The sequence below is a fragment of the Micromys minutus genome (genome assembly GCF_963924665.1).
Source record: "Micromys minutus genome assembly, chromosome: 28".
NCBI lineage: Eukaryota > Metazoa > Chordata > Mammalia > Rodentia > Muridae > Micromys > Micromys minutus.
The window spans coordinates 10,723,064-10,729,263 of record NC_137963.1 but is presented as its reverse complement, the minus strand read 5'-3'; positions in this window follow the sequence as shown (position 1 = coordinate 10,729,263).

Genomic DNA, 6,200 nt, shown 5'->3' with positions numbered 1-6,200 from the left:
TTACTTCCATGCCCCCCAGATAGGATATTGGCTCTCTCAAGACCCTTAATGTCTCCTTCATCACAATTGTAATTAAATAATTATCGGTGACATTATTCATCTAATGTATATTTCCTAAACTAAACTCAGTGGCATAAAAATATATTTGTAATGAAAGCAGAGCATACAAAGACTCAGTGAGCACTAATAACTCCCCCCCCCTGACCTTCACATATATTAATTAATTTAAATCTTCAAATCAGTCTGTACTGGGGTATTTCTGTTATGGCTAACACTTCCATTTTCATTGGTCACAATCATATAAGAAAAGCAGAATTCGACCTTAGAGTGTCCTACACAGAAGTCACACATGAACTCATGTTATTTACCCCTCTACATGGAAGGAGTCTAATGCATATTTATTCAAGACCCACAAGATCTCTCCAATCCATTGAATTCTTGTGTATAAGACTGTTTCTTCTAATTCTATAATACTTCTTCCTTTTAATTAAGGATATTAACATATGTCAATCTTCTTTGAAACTCTCCAGATATCAGAAGACACACACTCATATTCAACAATCACAGAAGCTTTGGAAATCTCACACTGTTTAGCTTCTGCTTTCTGCAACCTCACTTTTCTGTATTAATTCAGGGAGGTGGTTGACACAGCAAGTAGTCCCACTTTATAGAGCTAGAAATATCAGCCTAAGCCTTCTCAGTCTCTGTCTCTCTCTCTCTCTCTCTCTGTCTCTCTCTCTCTCTCTCTCTGTCTCTCTCTCTCTCTCTCTCTCTCTCTCTCTCTCTCTATCTCTCTCTCTCTCTCTCTCTCTCTTTCTGCTGTGATCCACCAGGGGGAGCCCAACATAGGCTATTTTTAGCTTTTGCCTTTCTCAAGGCCCATTTCTCCATTTTTCCCTTTTTTGGAAAAGCACAATGAAAAATTCCTCACTTCATATATTTCTGTAGGATTTACTCCTTTCCCTAATTCTAAGGTATGTGAACAAGACAAGGCAGTTACAGCTCCTGCCTAGGGTTGCTTCGGAAAGTGTTGTGGTGCAGAACCCCAAGACCAATCAGTTCTAGAGTATTTGATCAAATCATTATTTAATAGTTCTCTAACAAATGAAATAACGAGGCCAGGCAAGGAAGCCAAAGAGGTAAAGGTGACCTGAGTTAGGATGCCAGGATTCACACACTAAAAATAGCAAGTTGTTGTCTTCTGACCTCCATGTATGTATGTGCTAGGTTGTAATTACATACACACACACACATACACACACATACACACATACATACAAACACACATATACGCACACATACACACATATAAAGACTCACATATACACACACATACTCACATACATACAATACACACACACAAACACACACACATACACACACATACACATACACACACAATCAAACACACACACACATACACACACATATGCACACACACATACCCACACATATGCACACACACACACACACACAGAGAGAGAGAGAGAGAAAGAGAGAGAGAGAGAGACAGAGAGACACAGAGACACAGAGACACAGAGACACAGAGACACAGAGACACAGAGACACAGAGAGAGAGAGAATAAATACAAATAAGTGAAATAAATGCAACTGAATTTCATAAAATCAAATAATGATAATGGTCATAATTAGTAGCTGGTGATGAAGCCTAGAATTCTGTCAACTACTTTTGCTACCACAGAGAGAACTTGACTGGGAAGAAAGGAGGAAGATGTAATGATCCACAGGTTTCCAAAATCATAATGGTTTTTATGTTGTTGTTGTTTTAGTTTGGGGTTTGTTTGGTTTTATGCTGCTGGGCTTTTTTTTTTTTTTTTAATTTGTATAACTTGCTATCAAGTATATTCTCATAGATCATGATAAGTCAGGTAATTGGATTTTAAATATCATCTGACTTACAGAGACTAAAATTAGTACTAACACCTGTAAAGAAATGAATAGCTGACAACAGGATCCTGCCTCTGTTAGACTTTGCAGCAGGCAAGAGGTGTCCCTCTGTCCTTCTTGATCCTATGTTCTCAACCTTTGTCTTAAGCAGAATTTTACAATGATTTCTAGTAACAGCCAATCCTATGTAACTACCTCTTCTCTAAGTATGGCTGGAATCTTTACCTGTAATGAGATAGCAGTACTTTAAGTGTAGTTTAAATGTTCGCCCACCCAGGGTAAAACATGGCATGGTAAGTTTTAAAAGCAAAGAATTTCTCAGGATGAAGATGCCTGAGCGACCCACTCCAGATAATTTGTAAGAAACTATCAGCCATGTAGATTTTAAAATGTCTATGCAGGATGCAAGGAACAATAAAAATCACCTATATTTTGACAAATATGTTTAGCTAGGGGTTTGTCTGACATGTAACAGCAGAGGTGGCAGTGTCTCTGACTCTTTTTCCTGTGAGTGGGACCTTTTTCTTCCTGTTGGGTGCTTCTTCCAGCCTTGAATGGGGGTTTTGTACCTAGTCTTATGACATCATGTTTTGCCACATTCAGTTGATATCACAGGAGGTTTGTGGGTTTGTGGGGAAGGGGTGAAGACTGGAAAAGGTAGAGAAAAAGAAGGTTGCAAATAAGATGTATTATATGAGTGAAGAATAAATTAAAAAAAATAAAAGTTAATGTCATCTGTATAAACACAAGAACCGAAGCTAAGAGGTGTGGAAGAAAATGTTTCTTTTTGATCAAACATATTACTCAGAGTAAAAAGGTGTTCCAATCCGGTGGAATTATTAGTCTGGAGGTGTAAATAAACACTCATTATTCTCAAGTCACTGAGCATAATGGATATAAGAAACAGACATAGGAGTTAAATAGATTTGAGTAAGCACCTGCCCTCACCATTTCCCAGGAAGATATATAATAATCCCTACTAGGAACATTGCAGGCATAACTCTAACCCAGTGTAACCTCATGTCATTGGGAAATTGAGATCCAATAATTTATTCCTGCTCTCATGTCCTGAGTCTCTTCTTTATGTCTGATAGGACATGATTAGAGATCAATTGTGAAATGATGTCTATACTAGTAAGACTGCCATCATAATGACATAAGGTAAGAGTGGTGTGCCTTTTAAAATATGAATACCATACATCAATGGGACTCATGCTCGAAGCAGTTACATGTCCAATAGGAAGTGTGTAACTATTAAGAAAATTTACTGAGATTCACACAGAATCAAGTTTTCTCTAAATGGCATCCATGTGTCAGTTCATAAAACTACCACAGAAGTACAAACTGTTTTGATCATCACTGCAATGCAAAAAGTTTTAGAATCAGATCCTTTGTTCTCAAGTCAAAGCATTTGATCTATTGCCTACTAAATCTCACTAAATGCCTTTAAAGACATGGAGTAAGATAGTAGAGATTTTCATTTATTTGTCTTTTGTTTGCTCAAAATTTTTCCAGTCCCATGTTTCACCTCTACACTATAAAATAAGGGTTACATATCAAAATTCTAACCAAGTCACTAGCACTAACTTAAGAGTTAGGCAGAACCACATTTAATGTTCTTTGGTGATTTCCTACAACCTTTATTTGCCATTCACTCCATCCCTATGATGTTCAAAGAGTGTTGTTCTGAGTGTTTCACAAAGATTGTATACTTTAATTATTTACTGAACTGAAACTCAAAACCATGTGAATCACAGTTTACCAAAAATTAATTTTAAAAATATGGAAGGTAAAACAATGTGCTTAATAACACACAGCCATGGAGAACTGAATTGGGGCTTGAACCCCAATGTTGTAATCATTGTTTCTACTAGCTATGCTCTGTGCTTGGCACCACTGTGCAACCCAAAGCAAAGGTATCAAACAAACTTGTTCTATTTGAGTCCAGAGTAGCATCTCTCTGGCTAGGAAAGTTTGCTTTAGAGATGCTAGCACACTGTTTTGAGAAAGGATTATTTGCTTGTGGCTTTATAAACTTAGCCAAGATTAAGCACTGTTTGTAAGTATAAACTCTCTGAAAGTTAGTTTGGGTTCAATTGGTTAATATTTGGTTTTGGTTATTTTTTTTTTTTTTTCATTCACATCTTCATAGTTTTTTTTTTTTTTTTTTCAGCATCTCTAGCTGTTTTTTGATCATCTCTTTCCTGAGGCAGCCATTACCAACTGATTATGTCAACCATTACCAACTGCATTACCAACTGCAACAACCCCCTCCCAACACTTCCTATCACCATCTTCAAGCCAGAACCTTGAATCAAATACATCTGGCCCAGGAGGCAAAGTCTAGAAGCAAACTCTGTGTTCGCTCCCTGAGATGGGTAAAGATGCTCTGTAGATTTTAGAGATAAAGGGATGTTTGACCAACAGCATAACTAAATAGAAAAATGATATGTACCTTGTGAACTAAGCATATCTTTACTTTTCTATTACAACGTTCAAGTGATCAAAAGCTTGTGTCATTCTCTGTTTTATTACAAATGTCAGCAGACAAAATTTTTTACAGAGCCTGAGTTCCTGCTTCAATAGTGTAATAGGCAATATTTATGGACCCAAGATATAGTTGACAATATCAAAATATTATTTTTAGTAATATGGGGACACTTAAGATTTTACTTGGGACAGATATTCTTCAAAACAAATCAGCAAATTAATGTCCATTTCATTTAATAGTGAGAGGATAAACAAAGCCTTAGTTAATGAATCTGGTCATTTTTTGTCTTTGCTAATACTTTTACCTATATTATAGCCTGCTGGCAATAACACTGTTAAATACACAGGCATAATAAACTACTGAGCCATTCATTGGTGTCCTCAGTCTCTCAATCTTCTTAGAGGCTCACTACATAATCCAAAGGGCTATAAAATTTTTAAAGTTTTAGAGGCAATAGTTAATCAAAATTATCACATCAGATTAGTATTTACTAGCTCATAAATTAGAATAAACAAATATTAAACAAGTTAAAATAAAAAGCAAATGAGGATGAGGATAAAGAGTAAAAACAAGAAGAGGGAAAGAAAGAGGAGTAAAAGAAGATGAATACTACCTAAAATGGCAATGACAAGATGAAGAAGAGAGGGAAGAGGAGAAGATACAGGAGGAAATTTATTTGTTAATGTTTCTAGAAATCAGAAAGTTGACCATCATTCTGGTTTTCATCTGTGTCATCAATATTGACCTTGCTTCTCTAAACTCACTCTCTTCTTCAGGTGACCTGAATATCAGGTAGACATTGCCCATCAATAGCTCAAAGGTCAGTATTAGTCAGTTTTAAGATTTTGTTCAAGTGGTTGTAATGGAGCTTTATTTCATAGTCCATGACCATTACCTGTCTCAAGAACAATCAGCTAGATTAAGGCAAAAAAAAATGTATTCTTCCTCCTGAGAAAATTTGAGACTCTTTTTGTATAAATATGAAGAGAAAAAAAAAAGCTATGGATACAGCTAATGTCCATGTTCTCGGATCCTTTGACCCTATATAAATTACCCTACAAATCGCATCTAGGCAATCTCTAAAGTAAATAATTTCCATATGTTAAATAAGTTCCTAAATCACCAAGAATGTTGTAGAGTGATCTTAAATGGTCAATTTCATATATAATTAGATGATTCTTAGCAACTTGTTAGAAATGTTACATCTGTATCTTTCTTATATTTTTTAGGCTTGTTTCTAACTCCAGAAGATTTATTTTATTTTGATTTCAATATTTTAAATTGATACTTTCACACAATTATATAATTAATTTTAGTCATTCTCTACTTTCATTCTTCTTCTTCCTCCCACTGACATCCTTTTTCTTCATGAGTCTTCCTGTTCCATTCATACTGTCTTGTTGCTCCTTGCCCCACATGGGTGGGCAGTTGTCTACTGAAGTTATTTATGTATTGTTAAACCACTGAAAATATGACACACCCATCATAACTATCCTTAATTGTTAATAGTTCTTCTGAGGACCAAGCCCATCACTCATCAGTGATGAAAATTTGATGGTCCTAAACCTGTGGAACTTACATCCTCATGGGACAATGATGGAATAAATGCAAAAGCTGTGTCATGGCTAAAAGGTATCACCCTGTCCTCAACTATTATATGATTTTTGCCTCTGCTTCCAGTTGTTTCCTGAATCTATTTCTGGAAGAGCATATTACAACATCATCATTTATTTTCCACACTTCGGCTATTTGTGGGTTTCCCCCATTGATGATCTCCTGTTTCAATAAGAAGCATCTGTGA